A 26,853-nucleotide genomic window follows, 5' to 3' on the forward strand; every position below is an offset into this window, starting at 1 on the left:
TTACCCCTTTAACCTGAGACAATTCTTCCAAGGATGGGATTCAAACCAGTAACCAAACACTCATTGGTACCCATGCCCCCATGTATCATGAGTTAGGTTTTGACTGTGGTGAAACTACTTCTAAAGATACATGAGTGTGTAAATGATTGAGCAGCATGCTTTAATGTGTTTAGATCTTATTGATGAGTCTGTGACCATTTCAAAGATAAGGGCTCAGTATAATAACGATATGGAGTCAAATTAAAGTAATTTGTGCTGAATGTACACTTTCCAAATGATTCGTCCACAGTCTAAAGATAAGTGCAACTGATGACTAAGCTACTCTTAATGTGCCTACGTGTGAGGCAATAGAAATAAAATATTTTGAATGGAATAACGACATTGTCATTAACGTAGGAAGACAAAAACAGCATGAATTGACTTGTAGGCTCTAGAGTGTCTTTTATGCAACTGCAAGCAGTAATCACCGCGCTGGTCGTTAGTTTACAAGATCTGCGTTGTTATCAGTTGTCAGTTTAATTTCGTCATCTCGCGCTGGCCTTGTTACCCATGGCAACGGCAGTGCTGGGCTGGCAGCTGTCTGATGTGAAACCCACAATGAGGTTCTCACTTAAAAATCATCGTCTTTCACCTCGGGTTTATCCTGATCATCATCCCCCCAACAGGATGACATTCGCCCCCGTCTCCTGACGCTAGACCTATAGGTCATCGCTTTTTGGCAGTTCCTAACTGGGACCCAGCATGTCTTAAGGTCACGTTGTCGTACAGCACTGATAGGAAAATAACGAATATGTTGCCTAAATCAAAAAGTGGTTTTAAACTCCAGCCACTGCAGCGATCAAGCGAAAAAAATCGCCCGCGTTCCTCCTGAACGAAGATCCTCCTCGGGGCTCAGTGTAGGCAGGAATTTCGGACAGTTTTGCCCCCTGCAGAACTGAAACGGACTGATCGATCGTGTAATCAGGTGCCCTGGAGGTTACCATCTCTGTCATTTGCTCTGATATTTGCGGTGTTGACCGTCCGCAAAGTAATCAACTCTGGGGTCGCAATATTTCATATCATTAGACCTATATCAACAGTACTTTCTGGGGAAAAAAATATACGATTTATTTCTTTTCCGGATACAATGTCCACTCTTTCATAAGCTTTGCGCCATGTGGAACAGTCGAGCAGAGGATGTGGTCTCTGTTAAACAATAAAGGAGAGGTAAGTGGTTTGCAACAGCATCGCTATGCCAGTCGTTCCCACTTGCTGTGGCTAAATCTCTGTTTGTGATTACAAATTAATACCATTGCCGGTGGGTGAAATAAGCCTCAAGCGGACACACGTATACTGGAAGCGCACATAGGCGACATCAAAAAAGGCTCTTCTGCGACACCCACACTGTCAGAATAAAGTGCCAATTTGTACCGTTGAGGGTACAATTACTTGTCAGTGAGGGTGTACCGTCAAGGGTCTGCCAATTGTACCCTAGGTGTAGATAAATGTACCCTATCCTTTAAGGTACAGAAATGGACAAAAATTAGGAACTTTTTTGTATCATTGGGGGCACTTTATTGTTGTTTGTACCTTGGGGTACAAAACTGTACCAGAGCTGTACCATGTTTTTTATGACAGTGCAATTTCCCGGTAATTTTAACAGGGAGTCGCTGTGGTTCCACAGAGGTACTGAAATATTATCCTTACAAGCAGGAGCCATTGGATTATACTTAATCAAGTTACCCAAAAATTATTCTTTCAAGCCTTCGAAAATGATCTCTCTACTATTTTCTACATTTCCACTGCATTATTTCTGGATCTGAAACGGTCTTTCTGTCACTTCTTCATTTAAAGTTATTTTCGTGGTGTGGCCAACCGGACTAACCAGTTTTACCCATTTACCCACTGTCCGTTTTACTGCAACAGTTCAGGAACTTTTTCTCAAGGGTATAACTGCGGTGTCCTAACCCTCTCTGCGATCCCCTGTCCTACATTACTCACGAAGTTTGCTGAACTGTAAAGGTTACAGTTTACTTACCTTATTTCGGAATAATGTTCGATATGAGGCTCCTAAAAACAGAAAAGGCGTGGACGTTTTATTCGAATTTAGCTCTAAGAAATTGCCGTTAATTATTTTGTGTGTATAGTTCCATATAACAGGGCTTAGATTTCTTGTATTTTGGTAGGTTAAAGCCTATAAATGAGTGTTTCAATTGTATGTATAGTAACATCTGCATTATAAACCGAGATTTTTGTGGAACATTTGGCGAAAAATAAATTAAAAAATAAAACTCTTTTGAGATTTACATGCTAATCGAAACTTACCGCAATTAGGCAATGCCCTGGGTATATACACTGTTTTTCTGTTGTGTACAATAACAACTTCTTAGTAAAAAGTACCAATTATTTTTACATTAAATTATTTTGTTCCTTTAATTTAATAAGGATGGTCACGTAACTATAAATTAGTTGCGCCGCGGCCGCACTAAGAAAATTTATAGGTTCATTTCAATGGCAGGTTTATTTAGAACATGTTATAAAGGTCTGCAACGTGTTTCAACATCATTTTCATTTGCGATATTATTTCGGATGGTGACAACAGCCTGTTCACTGATCCTCTTGGATTTCATTCATATGGCGTTAAACCTGAATGTTAATCATTTTCTGATTATATGTGCTAGCTACTAGAGTTACAGAAGGGCTGCCTTTCTTAATTTTGACAATTAATGCAAACCGGCCGGGACTTCCGAAAACCTGCCTTATAACCTGAGTATGGATTAAAACAAATAAATAAATAACCTATAAAAATAAATCTGTCGCTGCTGGTGCAGCAGAATGTCCTCATTATTATTCTGCGGCCGTGCGCCGCTCGCAGGATCCAGGATCCCCTTTGCGCCGGGGTGGCACCATGCGAACCGCCAGTTCTGACTGCCGGTCGCCGGAGCCGGATCCCCAGGAGCGCCAGTGTTACCGTCTGCGGATCGGGGGGCTGGGTTTGAGTTGTGCTGGGTGGGGTGTGATGGCGTGGGGGACCCACTTCTTTCCCATGCTGCCGAAAGGTAGAGTTGGTGCTGCTGGGCACAGTAGTGGATTGGACGCCGAGCTCATGTGACAGCTCGCTGGCGACATGTGCTTTAAGGCCCCGGGTGACAGCGGAGTTGTGACATAGCGGCTTTCGGCTCACGTCGTTCCGGATTACGAAGGACCCGTCATAGCTTCGGCCTGAAAGGTAAATCGGGGCTTTTCAATTATTTAGAGGAATATACCAACGACGGTCGAGTTTTTCGTATTTGCTAAAATACGTTTATTTAACCGGACGATTTCCTTCCATCGCGTATATAGTTTATCGTTTGGTTAAAAATGTTAAATACATAAGTGCCATGCATATACACAAATATACGTTTCGTTGGGTGTTAGGACACAGGAGATTCGCAAGAACATGCATCACACTGCCGGTTGCTGCATTTGTCAGCTATTCGTATGATATCGTGATTTTATCCGCAGTTGAATCGCTCGGCTTACGCGTGAGCATTTATGACACCTGTGTGAATCGTGATTTAAATTATTCCCATCATTAGCTTCATGTTTCCTCGCCGGTGTCCTGCGCTTCTAGTGATTCTCGGTTAATCATCCTTTTGAAATGGAAAGGTGACAATTTGCATAGATTTTACCAGGCTGGAATAAAACGTATAAACTCTTTGCTGTTTAAAACAAAGTGTTTGATTCGTATCCTTTAATACGCCAGATCCAAAAATGTTCATATTTTGTGTTGTGCCGATTTACCTATCTGCGCTACTTAAATCGTTGGTTATTTTCATTTTATTAAATTCTTTTATTTTCAACAGCATTTGCTCTTCCGTTAGGATGTACGAGGTTCTCATTTTCTGCACTCGTCCACGGCACTAACATACACTTCTGTTTCATTTTCCAGTTTGACCTAATCGTTTTCGACCCAAATCGAACAAATACTGCAGGATTCCTGTGCTCGAATAATGTTGGAGACAGTAACATCTTTTTCTCCATCTTAATATCAAGGTAGGACCAATGACTTTTTTTGTTTCGCTGTACTTTGTATTAACTTGCGTTCTGTATGCAGCGACTGTAGCTGGAGATGGTGATATACTGGTGTAAGTGTTTAGGAATAGCATTTTACGTTTAACATAAACTTAAGGAATTCGAATGGCGCATGTCTAGTGTTTTATTTTTGGATCACTGGATCAATTTGCTCAAGAAAAAAAAACATTCAACGGGAATCTTAATCCTAACACAAAGCATTGTATTTCTTCGTTTGCCAGTTTGAATTGATAGACCTATTATGGGGTCCATGGGACTTTTTAAATTCGTTTTGCTTCTGAATTAATGAGTATCTTTGAGTAACAGGGATATTCTTGTAAAATGTTGAAAAGGAAGGCATAAAAGAAAAACAACATATAATATGATTGTCTACTTCACTGAAGAACTTTTAATTTCATAATAATATGCTGTTTGAAGGTGCAATTTCATGAGAATTCATGGGACTTAAATTACAGACTGTCGGGTTGAAAATCTTGGTTTCTAACAATGTCCCTGTGCATAAATAAAATGAATTTTAGACTATGTGTATTTTACTAATGATCTGAGCAGGAAATTAAATAAAGAATTCCAGTCATCTAATATCAGTCATCTAATATGTGTTTTAAGGCAGAAAACCTTACCACAATATCTGTGTAGGATGTGAGAGGGAGAAGCTAACATTCTAAAAGAGGAACTTCTGCTGAAATGGTCTGAGATCTGATGAAATGTATGGACTGTCAAAACATCTTTTCTCCCATACAATACTCCATTAAAGAGCAACTTCACCCAACAGTTTTGGGGGTTTTTTTTCTTTAAGGTAGGGTGAATAAGAGGAGCAAACCATATTGTTAGCCAATGATATGTTTTGAATCGATGAGTGATGGGAGAGGGCACTCCGAGGTCCAATCAGCTTTCAGCTGTGCCCAGTGCCCCTGTGGTCCAGCCCCTATATACATTGCTGTAGCTCAGCTCAGTCTATTTTAGACATTCGGTGATGGATTCGTGCTCATATAGAAGACTGATTGATTTTAGGCTGGAATGAGGACAGGTATGTTCCAGGTTGTGTTTGTGTAAAGTGTTATTGAAATGCATGTTAAGAGTCCGAAACGTGAAGTCTTCCATGGTCTGAGGTCCACTGAAGGGATAGCTATGTTAATTTATGTGGGTCTTTGAATTTGCGCCTTTTCCGGGAGAGAGATCTCATGAAACACAGGCCTAAGACGACAGGACTGGCCAGAAAGCTCCGCCTCTTTTTCTGTGCTTCTAATCAAAATGCCAGGAATTATTAACCTTGGCCTGTTTCAATGAATGGCTCAATGCCAAGAAGACACAGCTTCTGCAAGTGGCAGGAGCAGGCTCAGTCCTTGGGGCCCATTTTTTGGAACCTCTAAGCTTCTCCTTGGGAGCAGGTTTCTTGGTGACCACTTGTGATTGCCTCATTAAATAAATGCCACAAACTGAGAGTCAAGAGTGTTCACTGTGTTGTCCCGTAAAGGCAAATTATTCTGTGTAAGCATTTTGGTCATTTGATTTGACTCTTTAAACTGAAAACAAGTTTGTCTCATGTACATTATTCTGGAAAAGTGTCTAAGAAATTCTGTAATTATGTTGTGTGTCACCTGGACCTTGAGAACAGGCTGTCCACTGAAGATTACAACTTACCATTAAAGGAACAATTCAAAGGCAAAGTCAGGAGACTGTTTCCAGTAAAGGGAAATGCTTCTAAAAGGGAGTAGGTTTATTAGCTGCTTAAAGTCACTGAAGGTCGTTCCCTTATGTTTTACTTTATAAGCATGTCTTGGCACAGAGCGTTAGCCTAATTGTTGTGGCAAGTGAAAATTATGGTGGACTTAACTGCCCAAACCTCTGTGAGGAAGCTTAGGTGCCAGCAGTACAAATCACAGCATCGCCCATGGAGAAAAGCCACAAAACTTGCAGCTAGATGGCTGTAGATGGATGTTAGGATGTTCAGAGAGTCAAGAAAGAGGATTCAGTGGGATTCCTGGCTCATACAGAGGTAACGCTCATCACACTGATCATGATGTATACGAAACATGGTTAAAGCTTTACCAGATGCTTGTAACCGGAGTTACTTAGATGGTGAGATTATATACACACATACATATATATGTAGGCTTTTTCCCCCCAAGAACTGCAATTTGTCTGCAGGAAAGTCTGCACATATTAATTTAGATATTTTTTATAGTTGCAAAAAGTTTTCTGCCGGCTTTTCATGCCTATTTGCTCACATAAAGTCGGAATGATTCCTGTTTTTCTGTTTTGGCAATTAAGAGATCAGATATTTTGGCAAAAAAGCTGTAAATGATCAGGGCCCGGTTTCCCTTCTTAATACCAAATTGTTCGTAAGTTCTACCTTAAGTTGTGTCTTAACACTCCAACGTATTTCCCAAAACATTTAGTTAAGTATATCTTCCATAGGATATTCCTTCGTAAGGTTGGTCTGAGCCTCTCTTAGCTGTCTCTTATCTGTGTTGTCGGCTCATACTGCTCTTTTAAAATAAGACTAACATCATTAAGGATACAGTTTTAAATACCAAATATCACTTGACTAAAAAATAACTGATCCATGTGATTAAATGATTTTGTCTAATACATGACTGCGGTCTTTGTTAGGTTTCGTCCTTGCTCTCTAAATGCGTAATGAATTGGCCTCAGTAATGTGCAGATTCATAATGAAAGATAAGGACCAAGGTGCTGATGATGTGTGTATTTATTAATTGGGAAGGATATGGGGGAGGACATGTTCCCCCAATTTCCGACCCCCCTGGAATGCGCACCTCACTAAATGTACCAAAGTCACAGTATATCAAAACTTTGGTTCATGAGGTTGATAGGAGTCGACCCTACAGGTTCATTTACATGTTAGTCTAACATATTTTCCCCCAAAATCACCCTGGCATAGTCATTAGTAGTCGATACTGAAGCACATAGGACATTCCCTTATGTTAAGACAACAATGCAACTTTTCTTTCAGCTCTTGGGCCATCGCTCGTTCCTATAGTTTTTCTTGCAAAAGTCTACTTGTCCATAAGAAAGTTACATAAGTTGCATGGCAACGTAAAGGACGATTTTCTGCTAGTCTGGTTTCTAGCTTTTCACAATCTTCAGTTTCCTAAGCCCCTCTTTGGCCTGGACCAAACAGGTCCGTTTCCTTGGCAATGTCCAGTGACTTGCACACAAACGGCCTGTATGAGTGCCAGTTTCTTCACCTGCTGTGGGATAAAACACCTTTTTGTGGCCTCCTGACGGTCTCCAGTGTCTGCTTTCTGATTGCATTGAAGTATACAGGGGCCACAGTGATACTGGCCCCAGCTGAAAGCTGATTGGCCCCTAGAGTGTCCCTTCCCTGTCACTCACTGATTCAAAAAATATCATTGGTTAATGGTAAGGTTGACCCCTCTTTATGAATTATGACATTCTTACGCACCACACCTTAAAAATATCTTAGAATAACCCTGCGTTTAAATCTTTGTAATCTCGATTCCACATTCAAATTCCATTATTTTTTCTGAGTGTTTTTTTTTTCTTATGTAGAAACAAATTTCAGTGAATTAGTTCTGAATTGGGAAAAGAAAAAATCCCTCAAGCATTTATTAATGAGTCAAGAAATGCACAGATTGGAAAGCTCAGTTTTCGATTGAGTCAGTATGAAAAAAGGCTTCTGCAGCAAGATGCAGAGTTCGGGAACAGAGGGTACTGTAATTAGAGTTAATTGGTTTTTATGTCATGCAAATGCTAAGCTGCAGTCGATTCAGAGGCATGACTGTGATCGAGAAAAACCACCCATAATCAAGCAAGATCCATAAGAAATGCATATGGGCTGAATATATTTATTTGTTGCCTAACTCCCAAAAATGGGGCCCCTGCCATCATCTTATAGATGTTTGTAGTACGGTACTAAAGAGCTGAAAACCCTCAGCAGTTCATAAGAGTTGGATTTAATATATTCTGCCTGGACAGTAAGAACAGAGAAACCCCATAGATGCAGGTTAGCCGTCCTCTGGCAGGGCTGCCAGTTCCTCTTTTGTTTTCAATTCCAGGTGTAGCTTAAAGGGCAGGATTTTATGTCTGGTTTTCTCTGTAAGGTCTTAACCTGCATCTTAACACATTTCACATTAGCTTTGTGGATTTCACTTTCAATGGCGGGTCAATGTCTAACTTGTACATGACTTGACTTCTGTTTGAATCTCTAATTATTACTCATTGTTGTAATGAATCTTTTTAGCCAAAGTTGAATTTTTGTGGAGCTGAGAGACTCAAGGAGCTATCATTTTGATTACACTGCTGCTGACTGGAAATGCCTTAAATGGAATGGCAGACGGCGCCCTCTAGAGGTATAGTGGTTGTGGTGTAGTCTTCATACATTGAGCCTCTCCTTCATACATCAAGCCTCTCCTTCAGACGTGTATAAATGAAGTGACCGGTGAAGTTTATGAATGGGTCAGTTGCCTCCATGACATTTGCAGAACAGGCCAGAAGCTGATTGGCCCTGCACTGGGGAAGAGCCCTAGATCTGATTGGCCACAGTCATTGGTTACGCAGCCCATAATGGGGGCTGATCCTGTGCTGAGCAATTTGACAGAAATGGAAGATTATGATGGATGACCAAGCCTGCAGGCCAGTCTCAGAAGGCTGGGCATCTCCAAGGTGGGGCATACATGTTACGACTGTTCGAACGGAGCAATGACGGCAGGAAATGAAAAATTGCTGTCCTGTTCGCCGAAGGCCAGACGCTTAACGACAGATGGTTATCACTGTCCGGCTTCTGAGCCACTGACAGATCAGGAAGTCCCTCTGGATCCAGAGCCACCCCTTCCCCCTTAGACAGAAACATTGCTTTTCTTTCCGGGCTGTAAGTGGAGAAGTCACATAGTGTGCCACTCATGCTTAGTGTCATTAGTACCATGTGAGTATGTGAGACGCGGGATAGGTGGCTGCATGAGGCTGTTTTTGGGTACCGACAAATTTGTCCATGTCTGTATGTGGTGTTCTTGATTGGCTGGGAGCTGAGAGGGAGCAAAAATGTGGACTGCTGGGGGTCCCCAAAGACTGAGATGAGAAACACTGCTCTATGGGATTATAAGCCCTGTGGAGCCTATTGTTGAACTTGAACAGAGCACCATCAAAGGTGTTTTTAAGTTGTTTCATGAACTTGGCAGCTTGGGAGGTATGAAAAGGGCAGGAGGGGGATAATTAGGAGATCAGCAGACTTGTGTTATTCCACATTTATGCTTTGCACCGCTGTTTACTTGAAAGACGGCAGAAAAATGTTGCCATTTTTTTTGCTGTTGTTGGATTCCCCTGCATATTAACTTGGGAGATTCCATGCAAGGTTATGTAGTTTGTTTGTGCCTATTGGAAAGTGTTTTGTGGTTCTGATTCAGTGTCTCTTTCTCCATGCGGACCTCCAGGTCCAGGGGGTGCGAGCTGTCTAGTAATTTGAGACGGTATTAATATAAAATAAGATGGAGAGGCGTGTCAAGGTTGCAAATTAATTTTCTGAGCGATAATGACTAAAGCACCAGTAGTATAAAGATCCAGACATTGCCAAATGACAGTTTAACGCTGCTCCTGGGGGGCAGGGGTCTGAGTGGGGCAGCGTTCATTCCAGCAGCATCACCATGGAAACAAGTGGCATTTGCCTCTGGAGAGGGGGTGGGTAGGACGGGGCTGTGAGCACTAAGTAACATGCAGAAATCGTCTGAAACAGCACAGGGGGCCCCAACCATGGACACTCCCTACACTCCTCCTTGCTCTACCCCAGCCAATCACAACACACTCTCAGAAAATGTGACAGCCGCGGTTATATGAGGTGTAATCAGCACCAGAAGGGTCCACTTCTGCAGCTCCTGGGATGCCATCACTTGTACTTAATGAGACTAAGTGACTGGAGTGAAGCAATTACCTGAGAAGGGACCAGGCTGCCGGTTAAACAGGGACTGTAGTAATTAAAGTAATTAATTTATATTTCAATATAAAGCAGATCTGCAGAAATGTATAGAACGTCAGTCACTGTAATTATATAGAGCGTTGTGGGAAAAAATGGTGTGTTTTTTGCAGTTTTTAGCTGCAAAATGTCTTTAGCAGACACTTTAATCTGAGGCAACGTACAATTAAGGAAGCAGGGTCAGTCCGTGGAGCCACTGGGGAACGAGGGCCTTCCTCACGGGTCTTTCTGCCAGCTCTGGGATTTGCGCCAGCAACCTTGTGATCAGAGGCAGAGCATCCTAACTTGCTGAGCCACATACTGCCTCCCCTGAAGTTATCTGAAGTAGGAAGGCATGAGGTTGCCTGCAGTACTGCAGTAGTGACAAGTAAAACTTCCACTTCAAGGTGATTTGGCTGGCTGGTACTGGGAGACTCTGCTTAGCTGTCAGGCCTGAAGGAGCTGTTGGATCTCGTCTGTGAGAAGCGGATCACCCCTGCTGTCAGCTCCCTGGGCGTGTGGATGGGTGAGACTGTTCTTGGTGTTGCCTAGGAGAGTCTGATGATCAATTACCACAGTGTTGGGTTCTTTACCAGCTCTAAGACTTCTGGTTCCCCGTTGGCCAAATCCAGCTCCTGCTTGGCTCGTACCACAGAATTCTCTCAAACACGTGGCAGCTCCTCCCGGATTCCCTGGCTTTCCTCCAGTTCCATCTACTGGGCATGGAGGCCATTACTTCTCGTACTCTAATAATAGCACCTCTTTGCTTTCCTGGGCGCTAATGCAACAGGGAGTCAAGGATGAAGTGAAAGCAAGAAAGAGTGAGCGTCATTCCTGCTTGTGCTACAGATTTGTCAGAGCGCCTGGCAGGTTCCTGACTCCCCGGGGCTGTGGACGCCGGCCTTTGCCTGCCGCCATCGGTTCTTCTCTTTAGCATACCTGATAGTGTACACTTACAGGGCTATTTTATTTTTGACAGCTAAGCTTAAAGAGAATGACCAAAATGTCATGGTTTCATCTGTATTCTCCCCGTGTTGGGTGGCTATTAAAAGATGTCTGTGTGCTGCCAGGTACGTTAATATTTATTCCCATTTAGCATTTGCGCTAGTCCATTAAATAAAGTGTCATATTAATGTAACTGCATTTCAGTGACATTTAGATCTGACCGAGGTTGGGGCGGGGGGCAGTCAGGAACATCTATTAATTTTTCCTGTAACATATTTCTGAACGTATTAGGTCCCTTTTTTGTCTTGGTTCCTAGGAAATGCCCCCAGAGCCTGATCCTTGACCCCACACCCAGGAGAGATTCTAGGATTTTTAAGACGGGGGGCATAAAAGGTGCCATTTTCCATACAAAGGGGTAAACCTTACCATTAGCCAATGATAGGTTTTGAATTGATGAGTAACAGGGGAGGGGGCACTTTGTGGTGAATCAGCTTTTAGCTCTGTGCCCCACCCCTGTATCCACCCCATCGTTGCCCTTTCTGTGGCCTGACAGCTCTTGTGTTTTCCTCATACTGACCACAGAAATACCTGTAGTGCTTTTTGTCCCTCCCTCCTATCTGTCCATCTGTACCCATATGGACCCCTCCATCCCATCCTCTCTTTCCTAGCTGGGGGGTACATATGAGGTTGGGGGTAGGTGAGTGGGACTCCCCGCAGGCCTCTCTCTCTCTCTCTCTCTCTCTCTCGGTCAAACATTTACCTTGTGGCTCCCTGTTGACGCTTCTGCTGTCTAGCTCTATCTACTGGATGATAAGCAATATCCTAACGACCACTGGGACATCATCATATATGAGAGAGAACTATATAACCATTGGCATTATATGCTTACAGTAGTGTTTTACTACACAGTTCTCTGCGACCCCCCCAAACCACATTTTTGCTCCGTCCCAGCTCCCAGCACTCCGGTACCAGGTATTCAGTGATTTTGGTTGATGATTTGTTCTTGGGTATTTGGTTAAGAGCTGGGAACTGGAAGGGAGCAAAAATGTGAACTGTCTGAGCGTGCCCAAGGACAGGGTTGAGAAAAACTGGGTTAGAGGGAGCTGAGCTCATTGAAGAAACTGGTCTTGCTTTCAACACACTGATTTAAATAAAAAGGTAATTGAGAAGTCCTTCAGTGACAGCTTCCAAACTGCCTTTTGCTGGAGAAGTTTAAGAACATGAACAGTGTGCAACACAAGATGAACTTCAGTTCATTAAAACATCAATAGAATTAAATCATGGGGACAGTCATTTAGAAAAGCTGTGACTTCAGAATACCATGTCCACATTAAAATTAAACCACTGATATATTTATATTAAACATACAGAAGATTGTCTACAAGAAGTAACACTTAAATTTCTTTGAAATATCGGTATTTTGTTGTTATTTTAAAAGATAAATTGATAGTGCAGTTAAAGGATAACTTAGTCGTGAGTAACTTCCGTCAGTCTGAATTTAAAAGGGGCGGGCGGCTTGAATCCTGGGGCCGGCAGAGTGATGTCATCGCTGGGCCCTTAAGCAAGGCCCTTAAACCCAGTCACCTGCTCTGCCAGTTACTTTGGATAAAAGTGTTTCCTAAATAAAGTAATGTAAAGAATGAAACGCTACCAGCTTGCATATTGATTTCGGTTTTGTGATTTTGTGACATCATGCATTTAGTGTGGGCGTAAATTTGTGGTCTGCACCAAGAACATTTTCCTGTGTTGCTTTGAAAAGCAAATTTTATTGGTTTCTTTTGTTCTGCCTTCTTACTTTTGTCCAGTCCCAATAGTTAACACTGACCAATCAGTCTTTCAGCTGTAAGTACTAGGGGCAGGCTTGTTGCTTGTGGCCCCCACGCGATTGCATGGTTTTAGCGATGGTAAACACCACAGCTGTCGCACAGCACCTTCTGGAGCATCAGAAGTGAAGTCACGCTTTGGGAGGTTTACCAGAAAGAATGCAGAGACAGACTCTGTATTCTGCGTGTTTACACACATCAGGGGCAAGGAAAGCACTCCCCGAAGAGCATTATCACAGCGATTATTATCGTGACTTTTATTATACTAAGATGCACCCAGAGACCGGATAATGGGCGGCAGGGTTAGGAATCACACAGGCCTGGTATGTTTATGAGAACAGCAGCCCATGGAAGCGGCTATATTTTAAGTTAAAGAAACCTTCTGGTTAACATCTGGTTAAATGTATTTTATTAATTGCTTTAAGTTATTTTTGATTCTGATTTTCTTTAAAGGTCACGTATCATAAAGTAAGAGGTTCTATATTTAATTAAGCAGGGAATGTTGACTCAGATGGTAGGACAGTTGCCTGCACGGTTGTGGGTTTGAATTCCACACTTGCTGTGTGTGTGTGGACAAGATGCCTTGGCATTACAGTCTGGTGGCTAATTAGTTATTACAGTCACACAGTAAATAACATCCTTCCATCGATTCTTGTAACTGCACAACCTGCTCAGAGTCAAATTTCTATGAGTAAATATCCCCCCCACACAAAACTGAGTGCTACCGATGCTCTTTCTTACCCACCATCAAACAAATGCACAATGCTGACTCTTCTAAAGGCACTTGTACTACAAATGGACATTGAATGTACATATGCTGTTTGCACAACAGCCATTTTCCACCGTATTTACCAAAGCGGTTTGCATTTGGATATTTTTCTAGTAAAGCTTAATTTTATTGTTTTTTTCTTTAAATATTTACTGTTAGAATTTACTTATGTTATTCTTTGTTGTTTCTTTCTACCTAAATTATCCGTTGCGGTATGTGTCACCTTTTCTGTGATACTGGACTGAGAAATTTCCAGCCACAGAGATCAATAGTTCTTAAAATGGCTTTTGCTAGAAAAATGATTAATATACTTGGAAATCCTGAAGGCTCCAGAAGGCTTTCGATGGCCCAGATACATGAACCAGAAGCAGTTTACATTGAGAAGCTATAGTTCTAGGCCATTTTCACCTTAAAAAATCCAGAGCATCACCACAAAACAAGGCAATCTAACAACAGAATGTCACTCCAACATCAGTGTCACACCATTTGCTTTTTTTGCTCACTCTACACCTTGCACCTGCAGATAGAGTAGAGAGATACTTGCAGCACTTCCGGAGCTGGGGGTTAAGGGCCTTTCTCAGGGGCTCAGCAGCAGTCCTGGGATTTGAATCGGCAACATACCAACCATGGGCGCGGTGTCCTAAACCACTGATCCTTAAATAGGAGGGAAGAGTGATGCATCTCTGACTGTTCTCTGCTTAACCAATGAAGCGCACAGTAAGGATGTCCCAGCAGACTGCATAGGAGCAGGAGAGCAAGGGAGTCCAATGCCTGGAGCTGTACTTTTTGAGAGGTTGCTGATTAGAAGGAGCCCTTTCTCGGTGTCCCAATCACAGTGCTCATCCCCATAGCGGGGCTCACCAGCAGTTTGATGGTATCGCTCTTCCTACCAGTGCGGTGTGGGCTTCAGGACTTCAGGAGGTCAGTAAAAGGTCCAACCGGGTTCCTCAGCAATTTGCCCCTCCAGCAGAACTCTGTGGGTTTTTATAAAACAAACTCCCTCATTCCCAATTAGAACCAGTCATCCATGGTACGTCCTCATATTTGTTTTGAGTGCTGAGAAAACCTAACCCTGGTGCCCCAAGGATTAAGGCCCATGTGACTCGGGGCTGGATTTAATAAAGTCTGACTCCTGCAGAAGTACCAGCCCTTCGGGTTTCCTCTGGTTCCAGAGCAGCAGCGTCTCTTCGAGTGAAAGGTTCCAACTGTACAGTTTATGTTAGCAACCTGTCAATGTTTCTCCTCTGAGCTGGACTAAATCCCACCTGGCGGTGAAAGGGCTGATGGGGGGGATTGTGCAAGTTTGAGAGGAGCTGGGGATCTGTCCGGGGTTGTGGAGGGTTTGCGGAAGTGCAATAGTGCTGACAGGGGACAGTGAATAGCAATAGTAACAAAGCAACAGAGCAAGCATGAGGATGGTACATATAATAATATCAAAGCACTATCATAGGTGCTAACAGCAATGATAACATAGCACTAACAGAAGGGTGGTATAATAATAATAATAATAATAATAACAATAATCCCCCCCTCGTCCACCTAACACACACACACACACACCTCAGCTTTCAGTCTTAATCACTTTACAGTTTACAATCAATCAAACAAGTTAACAAAACGTGCTGGTGGACATGAGCTGGTTTTGTTGGGGGCAGCCTGTTTCTAGGGGGCTACAAGCAGGGGGTAACAAAAGCAGCCTCAACAACCACAAAAGCACGTCCCCCCGCCACCTCCTCCTCCCCCACCACTGCCGCCACATTATAAGCCAATGAGCCGGCACCTCTGTGACCCCGTGTGACCCCTGGAGGCCCATGCCGCAGCAGGAAGCCCCCAAAGTGTGGCTCTCCCCCAGAAGACGCTCCTTCCCAAAGCGCCCGTTCCTGCCATTGTCCGAGATGAGCCTGGCCTGCGCGTGTTTGGCAAACGTCGGGCTTCCTGGGTTTGTTGGCATCTCTGATGCTCTTCTCTGTGGCGCCCGAGTCCAAGGCCGGTGGAGCAGGAAGTCAAAACAAACTGCCGTGTCATTTTCCTGAACGTCATTCCATATAAATAATTACAAAAATGCCACAACATCTCTGAATTGAATACGCTGTTTAATAAACACAGGCTCGTATGCTGTCAGATTAATGTCCTCAACTCATTAATATACACAGATTCATTTTTAATGAATAATACGTTGAGGATATGTTGGTAATTTTGCGATATTTTCTTTATTTTGGGATATTTTATGTTATAGAATAGAATAGAATATCTATATTGTCATTGTACACATACAAGGAAACCATGTAATAAATTGACCCCCCTGTTGGCACCCACTGGAATAGAGACAATCAGCTGTATCTACTATTAGAATATCATTTCCAGAGAAGTGTCCATTTTCAGGCCTGCACATTTAAATCCACCCATACATTCGTGTGAAGTTTATATCAAGCTCCATATCGGATAATATCTATTAAATATTTTAGACTGAAAATTAAAGCTAGGGTGGAAATAGCTGAAATTGTCACCTTCAATGAGCTTTTTTGGTGGCTTTTAAACGTAGGAAGGAGCTTCTGTGTACAGAATGATCCCTCACGAACTTCACTGGAGATTAATGGGATCTCAGTCAGATGCTTTAGCTGTTAATAAATGCACGCATGAACTTCTCCAGTATAAATGAGAGTATCAGCAGAACTGTCTTTGGCCCCTTCTGGTGGATCGAGGCTCTGGGTGTCTGACAATTTTCTCTTAGGAAATGCGGACCTCGTACATGATTTATGAACCTGATTAGACCAGAAGGATCTGACTATCAATCAGGTGGGAAGGCAGGCAGAAATATACCTGAAAACCAGACAGGCCTCCCGTACAAACAGAACAAACGTCTGTCTCAGATCACATGCCGTTCCTCACAGCTTTCAGTGTGTTGTATGCTGATAGCAAGAAACATTTTAAGTGTAAGAAACGTCATCCTAATAATGCATTTTCACATGTTTGGACATCTTTAATACATGGACCTCTTTAAAGATTTGGCTGAGACGTGTTTGAACCATGTTTTGACACATGATTAAGACATGCTTGGAAAATGTTTTGACATACGGCCCATTGATTAGACCCATTTTAACGCATAGCTAAGACATGATTGACTGTCTTTTGTCTTCCACATACCCCAAAACATGCCAACAGACCTGGCATTAGTCTGTTTCAGTGCTACAGCCCAGCTTACAATGGCAGCAGTTTGAGGCTATAGGGCGTCACAAAGCAACATAGTTTTTGGCAGTGAACAAGCAAATACTCAACCGTAAACGTTGTTGACGTTCACTCTACTCTTGTTATTGAATAATCTTAACCGCAGGCACTTCTACTATTGGATGAGCACAGAGTGGGATTACTCAGCTAAGTGTCATTATCTCCTTAGAAACCACAGCCGGAGTCCAGCCCTGGGTCCTGCGGTTCAAAGCATCTCCATTGCTGTGGGCAGTGGTGTTTCTGGACTGAATGTCAATGAAGAGCATAGAAAAAATCCCATGCAGAGAAACTCCTTCAATATTACCATTCAATAATGAAGTCTGGGTTTCTGAGATTTTAAAATTGGAATTTGTGGCTTGGGGATTAGCTTGGAACACCACAGGGTTTCTCCTCTGTACTCAACAATCAAGAACTAAAAGTAACCTGGAAATATGGGGATGGCATGAAGGTTTTGGGGACGGTAGAGGTCAGGGGATAAGCCCCTCTTCCAAAGTGTTAGGAGACACCCAAGAGTGATGGTCCAGATCTTGGGGTTTTGAAGACAGAAACTCATGTGGCTGTTTTGTTTTGTTGGTTAGTTCGCCTGCCTGGGGTGCTGATAAAATCATCCTGTTCCATCCTGAAATCCCTGTGTCCTGGGGATCTGTTTGCCATCTGGAGGAACGACGCTTTTCATATTAGCATTTGTCTTGATACCAGGTATTTGCTGTTCTTGATCACGATTGTTTAAAACAGGGGTGGGGAACCTGTTCCATGGAGGGCCGGTGTGGGTTTTTGGGATGGCCTCTCGATCAGCCAATAACAGTGGGTTCCCAGCACTGGAGTTGAGAATCGCTGCTTTATTATTGGCTGATTGAGAGGTCATCCTAAAAACCCACAGCCACACCAGCCCTCCATGGAACAGGTTCCCCACCCCTGGTTTAAAATAAAATGGTGTAGCTGGGTTGAGAGCTGGGAGGAAACAAAAATGTGGACTGTCTGGGACTGGGTCGAGAAACAAGGAGTTTAGGTGAGGCTGTTTTGTGAAGGTTCCCACAATTTGTCTGAATAGTTGATAACTAGATCTGAAGATTGTACCGGCAGCATCAAATGGGAATCGAGAGCCCATGCTGAGCACCGATGACTGGTACTGTGAGGCGGAACCTGAGGTCCAAGCTCTGCCCATTCGTGCCCCTGCAGACTGCAAATCGTGAGCTTGTGCATCTTTTGTTTTATAAACCTCTTAATGGGAAAAGGGGAAAGTGGACCCTTGAGAGCTATATGACCAAAACAACAAACCTGTGTTTTTCAGTATCCCTTCTTGTAATCTGTGGATCTGGCTTTTTTGGATGTGTATTCCTATGTAGATTACAACATTTGTAGTGTTTTGTTTTCACTCCAGTGGCCACTGATAAGTGATAGCTACAGCACATGACCAATGCTCAACAGGGCCTCTGCATGGTAGAGTTCCATGTTTAAAAGGGGTCAAGCATAGGGACATGTCTTTAGGGGCGGGGCCACGGGCAGCAAGCTGATTGGCCCCTATTGTGCCTCCTCCTACCACCAAAGACCTAAAGTCAGTCTTCCTCTCACAATGTGTCGCAGTACTGGGAATCAAAACTCACTCGGTCCTCATTTAATCCACTGAAAAACGTTCATAACAGTTCCAAAACTACTAAAAATACATTTCCTATTCATTTTCTCGAAAATGTATCCCGTGGATTGAGGGAGTTTTGGAAATTTGCTCTTCAATTTCAGCATGGACAAAGTTACCAAATCGCACTGCATAAAAAGCTTTCCATATGCAATTAATCTCTCAACCTGATATTTCCCAAAACACAACAACTTTTTTTCTGGCATAATTTAAAAATGAATTGGAATGCAAAGGTTTCTCCGACAGTAATGTAACTTTAGTGCATGCACTATTCCCGTGGGCTGTCTGTGTTTTCAAGCCCCAAGTTTTCTGTGCATGTTTTGGACATGGAGACAAGTACAACAGGAATTAAAAGAAAGATCACATTATTATTCAAATTGAGAAGCTAAACAGATGACATTTTGAATGGTGGTTTGTGTAATAGGTGGTAGGAGTTGCTTTCGGCAACTGTTGCCCATGGCGACCGATCTGGGAAATTGATGTCCTCTGATGGGTTCTCCTGGAGTCGCGCTTCTGCAGTGTCATGCCTCCGCCCCTCCCAAGCTTGTCTTCACCCCCCCTCCCAAAACAGAAGGATTTATCGTCATTTCGTCAAAATGTTCCAGACAGCCCCCCCCCACTCAGCGCTAAAAATACCCTTCGCCCATTCATGTTCCACTGTGTGATGCCAGGCAACTGGAGGGGACTGCTATCCATCATTAGATCGAACTCCCCAACCAGGGGGCTGATCCAGAGCTGGATCAAGCCCAGCGGCTGTACAATGAACTTTCAGACCACTAGGGGGCGGGGTGGGGGAGGGGCTATGGCCATGACAAAGTAGTAGTACCCTTCCACAAAAAACAAAACATCTCTGAAAAAACCCATGATCTGTGACTGGGGCTGAGCTTTCTGACACTGGGCAGTATGTTTCGCTCCAGGATGGCTTGGTCGACTTGAGACTTCATTGTGTCCTGCACAGATTGAAGGTTCCCTCTGCCAGATGCAGCAAAGCAGCCCAAACCAAAACCAAGCCCCCTCCATGTGTCACAGTAGGTATGGTGTTCATTTCCTTTACAGCTTCTGTAAACATAGAGCTGATGTGCCTGACCAAAAAGCTCCAGTTTTATCTCATGGGTCCAAAGGACATTCTCCCAGAAACTTTGGAGCTTCTCAACATGCATTTTGGCAAATTCCACTCTGCCTTTTGTATGCTTTTCTGTCAATAGTGGAGCCCCCCTGGGTCTTCTTCCATGGAGCCCATTATTGTTCAAAATGTGACGGATGGTGCGATCAGAAGGTGACGCACCTTGACCTTGGAGCTCAGCTTGAATGGTTTTGGATGGTTTCCTTCTCCTCAGACAGCTCTGTCCTTTGCTGTCTCTGGTCCATGTTCAGTGTGATGCACACAATGATACCAAACAACACAGTACGAGTTCTTTCCCTTTAAATATGCTGAATGGCTGATGAAAAGCTGGAAGACACCCGTGATACTAATTAAGGTCAAACACTTAGTTTGAAACATGGCTATAATGCGAGGATAACTAGTCTCTTTAGCGGTACCAGCAAATCTATCCATATTAATTTAGCATATCATTGTAAAATAAACAAAAAATCATTTCTTTTCACAATTTTATTGCTTTACTCTGTCACATACTAAAGGTATGCAGGTATACATTAGACAGTTGCTTTTAATTGAATCACTTTTTAGGAGCATTGTTTCAATAAGCTGTAAGGGTTACAACAAATTTGTCCACTTCTGTAGCACCTGCACTGTCCATATACTAACCTAGGCACATTCCTACAGCATTTAAACATCAGGTAGGTAAGAAGCCAGAATGATTGTCTGAATCTGGACCTTAGTGCAGACGCACCATTTTTACGTGGCCTGATAATCATGTCAACATGAGCGCAAGTTGACAGAGCTGAGCTCCACGATGTCATTCATTTCGTCACAAGGCCACAAACGGATAACGATGCCTCACAGTGGCACATTTTACATCGTCCCCTTTGAACCGTAGATGTGACGAGTGGCAGGACAAGTCATCTCAGCTACACAGTTCAGACTCTTCAAGAACGTTGATCTGCTGAATGAAACCTCCAGCAAGAAAGAGTTACTGTAGTTGTTTTGATGCTCCTACAGCAAGAGGAAAATGAAAGGAGGCTTCCTAGTTAAAGTTTAGTTCCCACTTTTGAAAGGTGTTGTCAGAGATGCCCTTTCAGAAGGGAGATGCACCATGAATGAGTCATAGTCAAGCCAAACACAGATCCACTGCAGCTAAAACCCCAGGCTTCTGCATCACACACTGTTTTCCGTGTGTGATCTGCCTCCCAGCAGCATGCAGGGAGCAGCGCATCTTATGAATCTTTAACAGTGATTGCCATCCTGACCCCCCCTCCCCAATACACTTTATCATAACGTTTGTGATATGGTGGGTAAATGTGAGCATCAGGATGGCGTTTGAGGCTATTACTGACATAGACAGCGAGACTATCTGCTATGTGGACCAGCTGTGGACCGGGGGGGGGTGAGTGAAATGTTGCTCTATCTAAACGTGTGGAGTCATTCATAGCTGTTTCTGGGGCAGTAGCTAGCACTGTTACCACACACAGGGTGTGAGTATCCATGTGAGTTTGCATGTTCTTTGCATTGTAGGATTTCCTCCAGATTCTCTTGCAGTTCCCCATTTGTCCATAGGTGTGAATGTTGTGTGTGCCCTGCAATGTGTTGCCGCACCATCATGAGTAATTCCCTCCCTTGTGCAGTTTCCGGGATAGGCTCCAGACCCCCGCGACCCTGCCATAGGACAAGTGGGTACAGAAAATGGGTGGATGGATCCATGTTTGTTGTCAGGTAGTGAAGATCATTCAAAGATCTGGTTAATAGCGGAGAACTTGAGGATTTACATGATGCCTTGGGTCTCTTCCCCCATATTACCAGTCAGTCATCTTTACCTCCTTTCATCACCCTCCCTCTTTCGGTGGTGCTACTGCCTTCTGATTACCGCACACCTATCCTCCTCTGGCTCGGATGTGCCAAGCTTGGGCACCGAGGGTGGCGGAGCCAGGCGGACACGTGCGTCAGAGCCCTTGGACACGGCACCAGCACCCCGACGCACTGCCGGAGCAGCGGGGTGCCTGTCTGCAGCCGTCACCGTTTAATCTCCATGAAAGAGGATTATTCATTTTTTATCATTGCCATTTATTTTTTATGTATCCAGTAGCTCCTGCGGGAGTTTGCTGGGACAGGCGCTGCAACATGTGATCGGAGATTAATATTAATATCAGGCCCACAGTGCAAATGAGGGCAGGGGGACCTGGTGAGAGATGGTGGTCGGCCAAACAGGATGCTGGATTGATCTATAATCGTTGGTTTCTGGTGAGTCTTCTTGGGTCTGAGCAGGATTCCCTCTTCTTACAGTATATTCTATCTCTTGGACATGTGGTTTTATTGGTTTGTGGCAATGTTTCTCAAGCCAGTCCTTGGGGACCCCCAAACAGACAATTTTGCTCCCTCCCAGCTCCCTGTACACCTAAACCCATCAATCTTGAATGAAGCAAACAATCCAAAACACAATACTTAGTACAAATGTGATAGGAGTTGAGAGGGAGCAAAAATGTAAACTTTGTGGGGGGTCCCCAAGGACTGGGTTAAGCAACAGTTACTTCTTTGCTGGTCCCTGAGTAACATACCTAATTAATATGGTTGTTGATGGTGACCCATTCAAAAAAGCATGAACTACTGCAGGGAAACTATCAGGACGTCATCACACAAGGTCAGGAAAACAGACGGATGTTTTGACTCTTTATTTAAGGGTGAAGATTACGTTGTGATCTTCACAAACCCTCCCTTATTCAGGAGTGTTCTGATATTTCAGAGTTAATTGCTTAGTTGTCATGCTTCTTTTCCTCATCGCCGTGATGGAGTCAAATCTGTAAGTGGTACCATATTCAGTGACAGGAACTGATCATCCAGTCATCTGGGGACTTAGCAGACGTGAACAGTGGGATGTGTGTTTAGAGGAGGAAAGACAGAGACTTCCTGTGCCCTTCCTAAGAGGGGCAGGGGCATAGGACTGAAGCTGAGAAGGCCAGCCTTGGTGTCATGACCTGACAAAAGGTCCTGCACCACAAATCTCTGTAAAAGTCATGCCAGGATGAGTTATGGAAGACTGGTGACAGATGCCAAATGAGAAGGTCAGTCTTGCAAAAGCTTTGCTTGTAGAAGTGGCTTATATATGTAATGATTTTTCATTAGGACAAAGGTCTAACCTTGTCTCCCACCCAGTCAGTCAGTTACAGAAGGCAGCTTTAGCTCTGGTCCTAGGGCCTAGTGTAAGAGAACAGTCAGTCACCATTGGTACTATGAGGATCCCTGTGCCAGATCAGAATCAAGACCCCTTTTTATCTGTTAGGTACAGAGAGGAGATACCCAATAGGGCTCCAGTTGTAGAGAACTGCTGCTATTCTGATTGGATGCAGTAACAGGCACCCCCCTCCCCTTTCCCAAGACAGACAGCTGTGTCAGTCAGTCAACTTTGCTTTTGGCTAGTTATTTTAAATTAGACACAGTCCATCATTAAGACAGCCAGCCAGTCGTGCTAGGTGTGTCAGTCTTTCTCGCAGTTCCCTAATAAGTCCATATTTGCCACCTTCACCAAATTTATATTTACGTGTACTAAATTGGTATTGTAGCAATTGGTCTTCATCAGACCACCTTAAATGACATTAACCAATTGTTTATGCCCGTCACCATCCAAAGTCAGCCTGCCAGCCAGATCGTCCCTCAATCAAGCTGTGTGACGGATGCTCAGCCTGTCACTCAGCACGCCCATCTGTCCTGTAATACAGGCTCCAGATACAGCCAGTGTGTCTTGCAGCGGTATGGAGTGCAGTCCTGGCCACAAAGTCACCCTCTTATACGGAGTCCAAGGGCAACTTCCTCCACTCATCTCTGGGTTCATCACATGATTGTCCATCATCAGATATAAGAACAGTATGGATAAATGGATGGATATGCTTTACTTACTCCAAGAGAAAAATGGTAGAGCCCCAGTACTTAGTATAATATGCCCCACCACTGAAATATGGAGCGATCAGCACTCTTGTCATTTGTGGTTTATATGGCATGTTGAATGTTCCGTCAGACTGGGTGTCACGTGGTAAGAGGCTCTATCTTTGTCCCCCCCTTCCCCCAATATGTTACCGTGCACATGCACAAAGGGTACCCCCTGCTCTCCACCACTGCCTGCTGGGATGTGGATGAATGAGCATTGCTAGGCGGGGGAGGGAAGGTCTCCAGAGGATTTCCTCCTCCGGCGTCCCTGACTGGGCACGCTCTCAAGCAAGACGCTCTCTCGCACATGGAGTAATGTAAAATTCATGATAGTCTTTGCCCCTCTGCTTTATCTAAGGAGTGTGATATAGATCATTTATGTAATGTAGCTCGGCCGCATCTTGCTGGTGTTAAAGGGGTGCCAGAGTTAATCTCATGAAAAATAAAACCTAGGGAATGTGCGTGGTTGGACATAATAGGTATTTATCAGTCTGTTCTGTAAACTCTGTATCAGGGCAGTCAGCACTGGTCCCGGAGGACTGCATATTATCTTACCTTACTGTTTCAATACTGAACACAAATTTTTGTTATTATTTATTCATTTCTGGGCTAGGCAGTAACTAAACTGCTTGAGTGGTCAACATGAAAATTTGCATGTACGTCAAACCAGAACTGGGAACTCCCACGTTGTAAAACCCGTTAAAAACCAATGTTTTTTACACTTTCTCTCGGGCCTGTAACCCATGACTAATAGGCATGTAACGATGAATTGCGAATCGGTTAAAAACTGATGTAAATGTATGACGATTTAATCCGACTGAGGTGAAAAATGAATCGCTACTTTAGGAGTACTTCACGGTACTTTACTTAACAGAGAAACTGGTGTACATTTGATTTCACGACGTCAGTTCGACGTCAGATGTCACTGCGTATTCACGTCGACGTCGGACGTCAGATTTTGGTTTTGACCAAACGCGAGATGGCGAGCGAATTTGAAATTGTACATGCACCCCCCGATCTTAAATCGGCGGTGTGGCAGCTCTTTAGCTTTCCGGAAATCGCAAACTAAAACGGTGAGAAAAGCACAGACAAGACAAAAACTGCGTGCAAACATTGTAACAGACTAATAACATACACAAATAGCACAACGAACATGCTTCAGCATGTCCACGGTCACCACAGTGAGCTCAATTCACCACCGCCAGAGCAAAGATTATTAAAGGGGCAAACCAGGCTAAAAAGCTGCACATGGAAGCCTTAGTTGACCTGGTAACGCTTTATATTAAGTGCACCTTCATATTGCATTCATTATGCATTTATAGAACATTCAGTGCACCTTCATAATGCATTCATAAGCAGCATGCAAGTACACTTCAACATCCTAAGATCCCTTAACAGCTTTAATATTCATTAATAACGAACATTACATAATTATAAAATTATAATGTTTGTTATTATTATATAATGTTTATTAATGTATATTACAGCTGTTAAGGGATGTCAGAATGTAAAGGTATACATGCATGATGTTTATGAATTATTTCTGAATACTTAATGAATAAATTATGAACGGTGTAATGAACGTTTTATGAATGCAATATAAAAGCATTATGAAGATGCAGTTAATGTAAAGCATTACCGTCTTTTTAATTTTGATTTCGGATTTTTAAAAAACAGTATTTTATTCAATTTCAGTTCAGTTGCACTAAAAATAGGATACATTTTGCAGATTAGAAAGATAACGGAATATTTTGTCTTATTTGTCTGCAGCTCATTCTGTTAAAAAATCGTGAGAAAATTGTATCGTGAACTCCCGAATCGTGAATCGTACCGAATCGTGAGTTGAGTGTATCGTTACATCCCTAATGACTAAGTCTAAAAAACAAATAATATTAAAATGTATGTTTTCTGTGAGAGGAAAAACTTGTCATTTTGCACACCAATAATTCTCTATGTTTCAATCTTTATTTTAATTCTTTTTTTTGAGGCTCAACCAAGCAGATCATATATATATATATATATATATATATATATATATATATTACTTTGACTTGCAGTAAACCAGTAGTCCTACTAGTGTTTAAAAAGCAGAATAGTGCAATGTTACTAAATTACTAGATTAATGAACGCATCTCCAAACACATTCTCAAAATGTTGGCAACCTTTGTTAATGATTTAAAGGACAGGGTTTTTGAGATGTTTCATTTGTGCATTGAAGAGGTATAGCTTTGTATGAGAATATCTGTCATGGCTTTAATCTGTGGGAGAACACAGACATCGACATCTCCTTACGGAGTTTACGCCCCTGTGTCGAGCCCCTGGGAACCGAACAATGTGTTTAGGTCTCTTTATCTGGGATATAAACGTATACATAATGATTCCAAGCCTGCTACATCTGATTTCGTGTCTGCACAGCGTGGAAGGTGGTCTGGTTGATTGATGGCCGGGCCAGAGGCCCCAGCCCCACAGCTTTTGGAGCACAGATGGTGGCAGCAAGCTGAACACCTGCTACCTGACAGTTTGAGCAGATATAATCCAGCCAGTGACTCAGGGGCACATGGGCACTGGAACTGCATCAGCTAGTGGCTGGGATCTCCGAGACTTTTGGTTCCCAAATGGGATACCCAGTGAGGGTTCCCAGTGAGGTTTCCCAGTGCCTTACCCGCAACTTCATTCTCAGAATAATGCTCTTTCCTCAGTGCATGGCCACAGTCTAGCTGCTAGTACAGTTTGGGTCTCTTCCCACATTTCACACATATTATAGTATATAGTACAGGACACATAGTCAGGGCTGGCTTTGCTTTTTCAAGGGTCCTTGGCAAAGCTTTACTTGGGAGCCCCCCTACCAAGAAAACTGATGATTATTTCACTTCCTCCGCAATGAACGTAATTCGGGGGGCCTAGGCAATTGCCTATTCAGTCTATAGCTAGATCCAGACCTGTATATAGTATAATGTAGTGTTGTATAGTGTAGTGCCATGTAGTATAATGTAGTGTAGTATAGTGCAGTATAGCACAGCATAGTATAGGTTAGAACTTGGTGCTCATGATTAAAAGGTTCAAATCCCAGAGCTGGCCAACAGATGCTGCCACTCGGCTCCTGATCAAAGCCCACAACTCCTAATTACAAGAGTGACCATCAAGCTGGCTTTCACCTGTATACATGTCTGTGTGTCTCACGATGAGCAAGATGGGATAGACAAAAAGAGAATCTCCCATCTTGGGGGTCAATGAAGTATCACAATTACATATATACACACACTCACACACATACACTGTAGTATATATAGTATTATAGAATTTAAAAATGCACAATGTACTATGGTCTTAAGTACAGCGTCTACTCCACCTTCTCGTGTTCAGGATGAAACAAAACATTATGTGGCGAGGGTGCTGTTCATGCAATGCTTACTCTGACACTTACTGGTTGCCTTCCTCCCCCATCTG

General features: G+C 43.2%; 1 protein-coding gene across 4 annotated transcripts in view; it reads left to right on the forward strand.

Annotated features, from left to right (window-relative positions):
- The first annotated feature begins 583 nt into the window (after nucleotides 1–583).
- Nucleotides 584–26,853, forward strand: part of tmem108 (transmembrane protein 108) — a 67,736-nt gene continuing 41,466 nt past the window's right edge. The window contains exons 1-3 of one of the 4 annotated variants that reach the window (XM_049027244.1): nucleotides 2,105–2,161; nucleotides 3,039–3,208; nucleotides 3,911–4,014. The gene's annotated coding sequence lies outside the window, so the exon portion shown is untranslated. Of the gene's footprint in view, nucleotides 1,207–2,104; nucleotides 2,162–2,974; nucleotides 3,209–3,503; nucleotides 3,628–3,910; nucleotides 4,015–26,853 lie in introns of those variants that run through there. The other 3 variants (XM_049027252.1, XM_049027235.1, XM_049027260.1) reach the window with 3 other exon arrangements.

Source organism: Brienomyrus brachyistius, chromosome 1 (assembly GCF_023856365.1).
Source record: "Brienomyrus brachyistius isolate T26 chromosome 1, BBRACH_0.4, whole genome shotgun sequence".
Classification (NCBI taxonomy): domain Eukaryota; kingdom Metazoa; phylum Chordata; class Actinopteri; order Osteoglossiformes; family Mormyridae; genus Brienomyrus; species Brienomyrus brachyistius.